Source organism: Hyposmocoma kahamanoa, unplaced genomic scaffold, assembly GCF_003589595.1.
Source record: "Hyposmocoma kahamanoa isolate Upper Pololo Valley unplaced genomic scaffold, ASM358959v1 192, whole genome shotgun sequence".
In the NCBI taxonomy this organism is placed as follows: domain Eukaryota; kingdom Metazoa; phylum Arthropoda; class Insecta; order Lepidoptera; family Cosmopterigidae; genus Hyposmocoma; species Hyposmocoma kahamanoa.
The window spans coordinates 3,092,290-3,105,047 of NW_020653719.1; positions in this window are offsets into that span (position 1 = coordinate 3,092,290).

The following is a 12,758-nucleotide window of genomic DNA, read 5'->3' on the forward strand; positions in this document are numbered from 1 at the left end:
CATACAATCTATATGCTAATACAGCCGATCTTTTTTTAAAAGGCTGCATCCTTATTATGTAAATCTGTACGGACGATTTGCCTAATCCATGATCGGACGTTCTGAAGATTGTGATATTTTTGGGTTTCCCCTGGGACAACCTCGAAGATTGCTTTCAAATACTCGCATCTGAGTTTTGCTACAAGGACGGCTATCCCGAATATAAGCTATAATTTTTATTAACTCAGTAATAGGGGACTTGTTTTAGTGTCTTTGGTTTTGCCATCGAAACTTTTTACGGTTATCGGGATTAAGATCGAAGACGAAGTTTTAAAAAGGGTTAGAGAAGAAAGAAATCTTTTAAATACAATAGAGAACCCAAGGGGAATGCTTGGACATTTTACGTAATGTAGAAGGAAAAAGAAAGAGAGGAAGACCAAGAATGGCGTACAGAAAACAAATGAAGAAGGACATCAAACTGGGTAGCTATAAGGAGGTCAAGGGGCTGACTATGAACCGTGAGGAGTGGAGCATGCTACAAAGACAACGGCCTGGCTCTTAAATATGATGATGATTGGATTATGATATGAATCGTAGCTTGGTGTTATGGGTGCCATTACTATGTAATCAACATTACCACTCATTCTTCGGCTGAGTGTCGGACAATCAACTACTACCGATGATGCCTCGTAGAGCGGAGAAACAAACACGTGTCGGTACATTTTTGTAATTGCGCTTGTGTAATTTATTGTATTAATTTTATGCGGAGGGAGGGTGGGAAAAATTATCGGCATGAAAAATATATTAAAGACAAGCGCAGCAATTTTGCATTTAACCTTGATTGGGTTCACGGAGTAGTAAATTAATTTACTTCCATCTTTATTAAAACGGATTTCAGTAATATTGGAACCACTTTCATAATACAAGTAATTTAAAGTATTACCCATTTGCGTGGAGATCCCATATTACAATTTATATTTTCTTGGGCCTATCGCTTCTTGCAATTCTTTTTGAATTTCCTTAATACTTATTTACTTATCTAATAAATATATAAATTGAGACTATCAGTGCAATAGTGATGTAACTCACATTCAATTTTTTTTACAATATTACTTTAAATGTTACTGAATAGTACGTAATTATTTTAGATTTGGATGCTCTTTTTATGATGAATGAAACATTTAATAAATTTAATATTTTTTATAGACGAAAATAGCGTCCAAATATAAAATAATTATGTATTTTAGTATCATTTAAAGTAATAATGTAAAGAAAAAGTTTAATATGGGTTAAACTTTTGCGCTGATATCCTTAATTATTCTGTTCTTTTGCTTATGTATATATTTTATATTATTATATAACCATATAAATAAAAAAATGGTTCTCCTGATGTCGCCATTATCGAGGTCCCGGGTCAACGTAGACAAACTAACTTTTGTACGTAGTCCCGTGTCTGGGTGTTTGTGGTACCGTCTTGCTGTATACGATCTCCATAATACAAGTGCTTTAGTTACTAAGTTTGTAATCAGAGCAACGTATGTGATTTTATTTAATAGTTATTTCATCTTGAACTTATAACTTATGTTACGATGTTCGAACTAGCTCAAGGGTTGGATTATTACACCTATACTATGATGGCGAAAAGTGTAGCGCATAGACCTGTTAACATCGGAATAAAGTTGAACAAGTCGGCAAAGTTGAACAGCCAACCTCTAACTCAACCCAACGGGAGAGACTTGTTTGACAGTTCATGCAGAGTTAAAACCACGTAAATAGTTTTCCCTGTAGAATGCATTCAGGACTCGTTTCCCATGATCAGCTGACCTCAAGTCTAATAACAAGTTAATTTGTTGAAAGGGCATTTATTTAGTTGCTGTATAAAACTTATAATTTTTATAGGGTTAAGTTTGGGATATTGGACCTGCAACTAAATTCGAACACCCTCATATCTCAAAAAGTATTTTTGTAATTGTATTATTGGCATAACCCAGCGATATGATAATATGATGATATAACTTCATTGCATTTTGGCTATGTTGTTTTTGTTGTAATATTGAACGTCTGTGTTTTGTTTTGAAAAATCTTTTTTGTTGTTTTTAATGTAAATTCCACAGACTCGTGCTAAGAGTGTAGTTAACTTATAGGTAAGCATACAGTGTTTGTAATTTACAGCATAGAAGTATAATTTACTTACAATCAACTTACATGAAACAATTGCAATTTATGGCGCCGGTGGTCACATTCACATCGCATGACGTGAAAAATGTTGTAGCAAATATGAAACGAGGAAATCTCCAGGATTGGATGGACTTAGTATAGAGCATGTCGCCTATGCGGGTGACGTAATATTTCGTGTATTGTCAGAATTATTTATAAATTATTAGCTTAAGAAATAGTTACCTGCCTGACACCCTTATGAAAACTGTAGTGGTGCCAGTGCCTAAAAATATAACTGGTAATCTTTCTTCTCTCGCTAAATATAGATCTATAATCATTAAGTACCATAATAGGGAAGATCTTGAACGACTCGTGCAGCCTGTCCTTGCGAAACAGTGAAGAATTAGCGATGCACTGTTTGGTTTTCGTTCCGGTCTCTCAACTGACTCGGTCATTTTCATTTTGAAGCACACAGTAAAATATTATATGGACCGCGAAATGTCAGTGTTTGCCTGTTTCTTGGACCTTAGTCGTGCTTTCGACTTGGTAAATTACAATCGTCTTTGGGAGCAACTGGAAACAGAGGAAGTCCACCATGACATTGTGGGTCTGTTGAGATATTAGTACGAGAACCAAACAAATGCGGTGAGATGGGGCGACACATACTCTAGTGAATATAGATTAGATTGTGGTGTCCATCAAGGTGGGTTGACATCTTCGGACCTATTCAACCTATACGTAAACGACCTGATCGAGGAGCTGAGGAGCACTAGGATCGGTTGTCATATTGCATTAATAATTTAAGCTACGCGGACGATATGGTGCTTGTCAGCCCCTCCATCTAGGGTATAAGGACACTTTTAAGCATTTGCAAGAGGTTCGTGGTGCAAGATGATACGGCGTTTACGGTTATTTTTACGGAGTTTGTCAATAACTTCCGGCAAACAAATGGTCGTGTACCAATCACTATTTACGGTACAACGATTGTCCAAAGCAACAGTAGCCACGTGTCCAGTTTTATTAAAAAAAGAAGAAATTATCCGCTTAGAGGCACTATGCACGCGCGCCACTTTGGTTGGTTTCGGCTCATCTCGAAAGACCCATACGCTCGATTGCTGCTTTGTTTTGGGATCGTAACTATAAATCCATATTTCGTCACCTGTTACTATGTCCCACACCAAATTTGACGCCCCTTTGTTCAATCTGGTAAGCATGGTATTGCACCAAGTAACGCGATCCGTTTTTTGAGCCTCAGTCACATTGTGTGCACAGCACTGTTTTTTCACACACAAATGTTTGTGTAGTGTTGATTGTATTTGACTCATGCCTATGCCTAAAGATGCCCGAATCTCATGGTATGTCACATGCCTGTCTGTTTTGATCATACGGCGCACAGCATCCATGTTTTTGTTGTTCACAGCAGTGGACGGGCGACCATCACGAAATTCGTCACTGAAATTCACACGACGGCGTTAGAATTCTGAAAACCAAGTTATAAATAGTCGTCTTGCTTGGTGCTTCATCGCCAAAAGCAGTTTGAAGCTGAGCGAAGCTCCGCTGAGCTGTTCAATTACACTTAAAGTCGTAGAAAATCATACTACGAAAATTTTCACGAGTTAAATCCATGGTGATGTAGACAACTAATTTCTATCATTACGCTACAATGTAAAAAGAAGTGACAGTCAGATGAAACAAACTGTATTCTACAACCAAAGAGTTCCATTTTCAAATGTTGTAATTATACTTTTTAAATATTGTTGATGTAAGTGGCCAGTTTCGGAAACTTATAGTGCGCCCTATGTATAATAATTTTATGATTCATAACTACAAAGTATAATGATTATTGTTCCATTTCATACAATAGACGTTTGTAAAAATCTGAAAAATATGTTTAAAACGCGGTTAAAAAAAATAGTACAAATGAACAGATTCCTCCCCCTATAGGGAAAGTTTTGGTAACGAGCTGTCGTAAAGGTATCGCGGTTTGTTGATGACTAAAGGCCCATTTAGATGGAGAGAGTTTCTCGTACGCGATTATCGTAAGCAATAATCGCCATAAGATTATCGTATCGTAATGTTTACATTCAGGCAAGAACTAAAATCTCGCCTACGATATGTCATACGAGATTCGCAAGCAACTTAATCGCCTCCTCGACTGTTTACACAAAGAAATATGTAGTAAGGAGATTCTTGCTTACGAGTTTTCGACTTGTCTAAACACGATCTCGTATGACATTTTTTCAAGTTCATACGATTATCGTACAAATCGATTCGAACCGTTTTGAGTACGAGAATTGCCATTCGAGTTCAGTGTTTACTGCGGTATTGACTATGGATATATCAAAATGACGCAAAAATCATTCAAATTTGAAACTGCTGATGATATTAAGTTCATGCATGTATAGAAATATAATTTGGTTTCTCATTTTTAAAAAAAATTTGTAACTAGTGACACAAACAAAAACTGGAGGTCGAGTGTCTGGCTCCTGTCTGTATACACGTGTCGAAATTTTAATTGTTACTTTCCGAGTGAAATTGGTTGCCTTTTTTGTATACTTTGTGGTGCTGTTGTTGTGTTTGTGAAGATAAATTTAGATACTAACTGGTGATGGACGACGATAATCCCCCTGATGGGGGAGGCGGCTTCTCTACTGGCGGTTTCTTGAACCCTAATTCTCAAATGGATTTCGACCATTATCCCACCCAAAATGTTAATTCCAGGCCTAAAAAACGTGCCAGTGATGAAGCATCTTCCTCCCAAACTACATCGGAGCAACCTCCGAAACGTTCTTCAAACGCTCCTCCAAATGCATCTACCCAACAAACCTACAGCTTACCCGAATTTGCTGACGGTATGAAATTAAAATATAGTGAATCTGATAAGGGTCCATTTATAGTTCACGTATCGAGAGAAGAGTCCAACCCCTCATCTGGTCTTACAATCAAATTATTGACGTTTGCCCAGTTTCTAAGTAAAAATGGTATACATGGGATTGCAAAAGACGGTATCAAAGCTACAGGGCGCAATCGGGTTGTAGTTACTTTTGTTAGTGCAATATCCGCAAACAAATTTATTGAAAATTCTCTCCTCACCATGAATTCTTACAAAGCAATTATCCCCACATTTCACTTGATAAGAAATGGTATTGTTAGAAACATTCCGATAGAGTGGACTATGGAAGAACTGGTCAAGTCAATTGATTGCACTAATGGCTCCCAAGCCATTAAGGCCAGACGTCTAAACAGGAAAGAATATATTGATAACAAACCACATTGGATCCCCTCCCAAACAGTAATAGTCTCTTTCCTTGGCAAAGAGCTACCTGAAAGAGTCCTGTGTTATCATACATCCCTTCCGGTAGAGATCTATACTCTACCAACCATACAGTGCAACAATTGCTGCCGCTTTGGTCATGTGAAAGCCCAATGCCGTTCAAAGCCCAGGTGTTTCAGATGTAGCCAACCACATGCTGGAGATTCTTGTGGTACCTCCCAACCAACGTGCTTATATTGTTGTGGCCCACATATGGCCACGGATCCCTCTTGCCCTGAACAAGCCAGACAGAAATCTATTAAGGTTGTTATGTCAACAGAAAACATCCCATACTCGGAGGCTTCCCTTAGATTCCGGACTGTACGCAAATCTTTTGCTGACAGCGCTCGCCATATGACAGCTCAACCTCCTGCAGCAACCCAATGTTCTCCTACAACCTCTCAACCTCATAATTTCCCCCCTCTTTCCCCAAGCTCCTCCCAAAGAAAAACTGTTTATTTTGAACGCCGAACCTGGGTTTCCCCAAAATCTGGTTTCGATAAAGCAAGTCACAATGACCTTAATATGACTCCACAGTCCACACAACCTAATGGCTGTGCTATTAATTCAGACTTATCAAACAATACCTCCAGAAACGAAAATCTTATTGAATTACTTATCAACACACTTTTCAATATTATTTCTAAATTTGATGATTCCCTACCGAACAATGTCATTCAATCACTGAATAAATTAAACTCTTTAATCCATATTAATAATGACCCCAATCCTACAATGGAACTGTAAGTCAATACGTCATAAAAAACATGAAATAATTGATTTAATAAATAACTATAAGCCCACCATCCTGGCTATCTCGGAAACATGGCTAAAGCCATCTTCGCGTTTTAGGATTCCTGGTTTCTCATGTCTCAGGGATGATAACAACAATGGATATGATGGCTGTGCTCTAATTATTAAAAGACCCACTGTTTATTCTCTATTACACCTTCCTTCTCACTCCCCGAATTTTAATGTCGTAGCAGCTAGAGCTTTAAACATAACATTTGTTTCAGTATACATCCCCCATCCTGATCAATCTATCTTCACTGAACTAGACTCCATCCTTGCTTCTCTCCCATCCCCTCTTGTTGTGCTTGGTGATTTTAATTGTCATCACACAATGTGGGGCTCTAACCATTGTTCATCTCCTGCCACCTTTCTTATTGGCATTCTTGATAATAACAATCTCTGTGTTATAAACGATTGTTCCCCTACGAGAAGAACTTCTCCCGCCCAAAATCCCAGTTGTGTTGATCTTTCCCTAATTTCTTCTGAATTAATTTCCAAATTCTCTTGGAGAGTACTTTTCAATTCTTATGGCAGTGACCATCTTCCTATAATAATAACTTTCGCTCAGTCTGTCCAGTTGGCACCGCCTGCAACCCCCCTCCTTAAATTTAAACTGAATAAGGCTAAATGGGATGAATTCTCTTCATTAGTGGAAGTTAAAACTAGGTTACTCCCACTAATTACAAATGACAATTTCCTTGTAATTTATGAGGATTTCATTAACATTCTGCTGCTGATCTCTCTATCCCTCTTAAAAAATCTAAGAAAGACACCATCTCCTCCCCCCCATGGTGGGACTCCGACTGTACAGAAACTATTCTAGAACGCAATGGAGCTGAAGAACTTTTTTTGGATAATCCTACTATTGAAAACTTTTTGTCCTTCCAGAAACTCAATGCTAAATCCAAAAAGCTGTTCTCAAAAAAAAGCGCCTTGGCTGGTCTCAGTTTTGCGAGAATCTCTCTCCTCGTGTAAAATCTTCTCTAGTTTGGAAAAATTTTAAAAAGTTTTCAGGCTCTCGTGTATCCAATACTTTCTCCTGTAATGAGCCTTCAACTTGGATCGATGACTTTATTAATAGATTGGCCCCTCCTTCTGTCCCATCTATGGACTGTTTCCCTCCCTCCTTTTCCCCCAACCCTAATGATAGAATGGATCAACCATTTTCCCCCGTAGAACTGTCTTCAGTTTTGAACCACCTAAGAGACTCTACACCTGGAATCGATGGTATCCCATACTCTTTTATTAAGAACATCTCAAATTCTTCGGCTCATATAGACCCATTGCGCTGTCATCAGTATTATGCAAAATATTGGAACACCTCATCAAAAATAGATTAGAGTGGATATTGGAGAGCAAAGGACTTCTATCCAGGTCGCAATTCGGATTCCGTAAGGGTATGGGCACTCTTGACAGCCTCAGTGCCTTTTCTACTGAGATCAGACTCGCACTCACCAGAGGATTGTACTTTGTTGGTGTCTTCCTGGACGTGACAGCCGCTTATGACAATGTTCATCTCCCACTACTCAGGCAAAAAATGCATCAGCTGAGTCTACCAGTGAGGATGATTAACATCGTTTATAACATGCTAATGTCTCGCTCCATCTCAGTACGTATCAATGGTTCTCTTCTCCCCCCCAGAATGATATGGAAGGGACTCCCACAAGGTTCTGTCTTGAGCCCCATCCTTTATAGTCTATACACTGCTGACCTTGATAAATCTGTTGACTGCTTCTGTGATATTCTTCAGTATGCAGACGATTTAGCACTCTATTATTCCTCAGAGTCTCTTGATGAATGCACTATCCAACTAAATACTGCCATTAGATACTTGGAAGGTTGGCTCACTAATCACTGCCTTCTCCTATCACCCAGTAAAAGCTCAATAGTAGTATTCACAAGAAAAAGACGTGTCCCACATATACAAATTTTCCTAAATGATGAACTGATCCCTGTACACGACAAGGTTAAGTTTCTAGGCTTCTTTTTTGATTCCCACATGACTGGAATCCCTCACCTGAATTATATTAAAAATAAATGTGAAAAGGGTATAAATGTTATTAGAGCTCTGTGTGGAGCATGGTGGGGTGCCCACCCTTATACCCAAAAATTGATCTATAATGCTGTAATAAGGAGTCATTTTGATTACGCTTCATTTTTATTAGAACCCTGTAACAAATCCGCTGTTAACTATTGGGATAATATACAGGCTAGATGTCTTCGTGTTATATTAGGAGTTATGAAATCATCTCCAATCAATGCAGGTTGAGAGCTTAGATCCCCCGTTATGTTTCCGTCGTCAGTACTTATGCGACCGTTTCTTTTTCAAAATCTTACATAATTCTGCCCACCCCTTACTTGTCCCCTTGACTCAACTAGCGAACCTTGTTACAACTTCTAAATACTGGGAACATAAGAGCCCTCCATGCCTTTTAAAAAGCTTTAACAAATCTCTCATCGGCCCCTCTATCAATCAATACTCTGGTAATCCATTGTTTTTAATTGATTTTGATGCACTAATTTTTAAACCCAACATTGTTACCAATCTAGGAATTGTCAAAGATGACCCTAACACTGGAATACTTTTTAATAAAATCGTTAATGAGAAATGGAACGGTTGGCTCAATATCTTTACAGATGCTTCCAAATCCACCATAGATGATTTTGTGGGCTCTGCCGTCTGGATCCCTACATTTAATATCTCCTTGACTTTTAAATCTCCCTCTAAAGCGTCCGTATATTCGGGTGAGGTGATCGCTGTCTTTGAGGCAGTTTCATATGTTGAATCCCACAAATTAGACAAATCTGTAATTTTTACAGATTCTCGTAGCTGCTTGGACGATCTGTTAAAATTCCCCTTTCGTAGCAAAGATGTTCACCCAATCAATCTTAAAACAAAAGAGCTCCTTTACAATTGCTCTAACCTTGGCATTCAAATTGTTCTCGTTTGGGTTCCTGGACACTCTGGCATTCCTGGGAACGAACAAGCGGATAGATGGGCTAAATGGGCGATTCATTCTGGTACCATTATATATGATAAATGTTTTTCTCAAGACTTACGCTCCCAGGCTAAGATTGATTTACACAATAACTGGAAGACTTACTGGTCGTCTTCTAGCAGACAAAAAGGCAAATATTATGCTGGTCTTCAACCAGTAATACCCAAGAAACCTTGGTTTTTCGAGTTCCGCGAGGCCAGTAAAAGAACAACTTCAATCGGATGATAGCGCCTAGGACATAACTGCAGACCCACTTTTCTTGCTAAGCTCAGGATAAGGGATCACTCCCTTTGTGAGTGCGGTCTTGAAGAAGGAACTCTTGACCATATATTTTTTAACTGTGCATTATATCCCGTCTCTCTATACGATCTTCTTCCAGATTGTATCCCTCGTCCCACAAATTTTTATAGTATCCTTTCTCCCCTAAAACCTCCTCTACTATTTACTCTATTTAAATATATTGAACAAAATAACATACGGTTATAACTTATACTATGTGCACAGCATGTGTTTACGCTTTTCATCCAAAGTAGCTAGTCAAATAACCCCGTGTTTTGTCTTTGTCCATAGGATGGTGCAACCGATCATCGTCGTTTGAGTGAATCTTGATAAATATACCGTGTATCTTTCAACCCGGACACTGGCAAAATTGTCCTCAGTGGGACAGAAGCCAAGTGAGTGAGTGAGTGAGTGAGTGAGTGAGTGAGTGAGTGAGTGAGTGAGTAGTGTTTATTGAAAAGTCGTGTCCGCCATCTTGGATTTAGAAATAAATGCTATATTTGTTATGAGCACCCCCAAATACCTCAAAAACGATACCCAACTTGCCATTATTTGAAAAGTCGTGCCCGCCCTCCTGGATTTGGAAAGGAGTGCCATATTCGTTACAAGAGCACCCCAAATACTATATTGCCCACGCTATATTCGACCACAGAGGCACTCCCTGACTTACTCCCCATTATTCGAAAATTTTTTTTTCGCTCTTGTTCCATTCATTTTTGTCTTAGAAAAGCAGTATAGCAGATAATCAAAACACCCTCGCGCACTGCACGCATGGTAGAAACGGCTGGCACAAAAACTCGAAATACGATTTTTGCTTTCAAGTTCTGTTTACATGGAGACGTTCAACATGCAAAGGGGAGGTTATTATCGCTCACGTGTGAGGGCGATAATCGCGAATGTTTAGACGAGGAAAGTTTTTTTATATTCTTTTGATAATCGCATCTTCGAGACGAGATACTCTCTCCATCTAAATGGACCTTAATTGAAAATAATTTATTAAGTAAAGCCAGGCGACATTTCTAGTCAGCCGCTGGTACCTGTAAGAGCGTTTGCGCACTACATTCGATTGGTATCAGGGGTCTACTCTCGATCTCCGTCCGACATCCGTCCGAAATAATTACTGCCAAATAAGCAATAATTGACCAAATGAAAAGACGCGTGATGCGAATGAAGCTTCATACTCGATACTTGTCTTTTAATTTTGTCTAATATTACTTATTTGACAGTAATTGTTTCGGACGGATGTCGGACGGAGATCGAGAGTAGACCCCCGGTTCCGAATCCGAGAAATGACGGGCCGAAATGTGGCAGGGATAATTTTATCTCTTGGTGTACAAGCGATATTCGTATTTTCTTGTATTCGGATCGGACTTAGTGCATAAGCGAGTCCGAGTTTTCTAGATTATAATAGATTGTCCTCGATTACTGTTTGATTTAAAATTTAATATCCCTTTCAAACTGCCACGAAAAAGCAAATACTCTTTGTTTTATGTCGCCCCTTCCCGTAGTAATCTTGGCCACTTGGCCAAGTCAAATTCTTAATTTAGTAGCAGTACAGCTCCTTGTGAAAGAGTTCGTCCAAGGAAGTACTGCTACCTTACCTATTTCTGCCGCCAAGCAGTAATGTCAGCATTACTGTATTCCGGTTTTGAAGGGTGAGGGTGCTGGTGAAACTACAGGCACATGGTACTTATCAACTTTATGTCTCAGGATGACGAGCGCAGTGGCAGTGCCCCACAGACACTGCAACTGCTGTGGACAGGTGTGTCGCTTACCACCAGGCGCACGATTTGTTTGTCCCGTCACTTAGTATCATAAATAGAAACTGACTGGCTAACTGATTGACTGAAAAAGAAATTGACTGAATAAATAAAAGCTTGTCCATACGCCACGATTTCAAGCTACAGTTCCTAATTTGTCACACATTGTATAAACATAATATATAATTCTCCTCTTTTAAAGTTGGAGAAAAATTGTGCCGACAGCGTGTTGTTTGAGATGAAGTAAATAATTACTATGGGAGAAGGTGGAACGATGATTTCCCTCGGCCCTGCGTAATTAAAGCGAAACATTCAGGTGTTAAAAGCTGTATAATATTGGTTGAATATAGATACCGTGAGAAAAAATTAGATAACAGGTAGTACCTAGATGATATCGAAGGACGAGTTTTAAGACGTCCTAGATTAACCAGTTTATATTAAGTACCGCACACGCAGTTTGAAGTTGTATCTCATACGTTCCTATGCTGTGAACGGATCTCCTTCAAAGAGGAAGGAAGGTCTAATGTGGGTTGGGGATTCACCAAGTGGAAGGCTTGTACCATTTTTTTAATGTTTTCTTCACCATCGAAGAGAGGTCTAATTAGTAAATTTCCTAACTGCACATTTTCTTCGATTTCGTAGCAATCTCCCGCGAACTTCGTGCGTGAAAGGCCGTTCATAATTTTAAAATCGATATTATGTGCAGGAAATTGAAATGAAAACTGTTTTTTAATGCAAACCACTCTATTATTATTAGAGATAACTGGTTGATGATTTTACCATCTCACACAGTCGTGACTATGGGACATGTAAAAGACCCGAAACGTTTATTTGCTTCAAAAAATAAATAACGCGATGTAGATCCGAAACATAGTTTCATTTCCAACGTATCACAATCGTGAAAAACCTAATAATTATATCTTTATTGATAAAAAAATGATAGTGAAGATACTTTGAAAGGTATGGGATATCTTCCTATTTTCAAAATTTAAACGAGGCACCTTGAATTATTGTTTAAAGATAGATAAATAGATAGATAAAAAAACGCCACAAGCACACACAAGCATATGAATTAATGAAAAGAAGAAACGGACACAAAAGAGAAAACAAGGTTGACAGTGAAAATAAACAAACATCAAAAAAACAATTTCATTATTTATTTATTTAATGAGGCTTGCCAACTAAATACATACGTTAAATATGTATAAAAAGGAAACATTTAAAACTAGTACCTACTATGCATGCATTTAAATTAAAGGTATGCACTGCATTACACAAGGTATTATTTTGGAAACACGAGAGTATGACTTATCAATCTATAGGTACAGATATAACTAGATCAAATCAACTTTACATACAATGATTTGTATACCTACAAACAGCAAAAACAGATAAAATTAAGCAAAACTATGCAAAACAAAAACAGCCAGATAGCTCGCTAAAGACTGTCAATTTCACTAGTAAAATATTTTTGGGTGA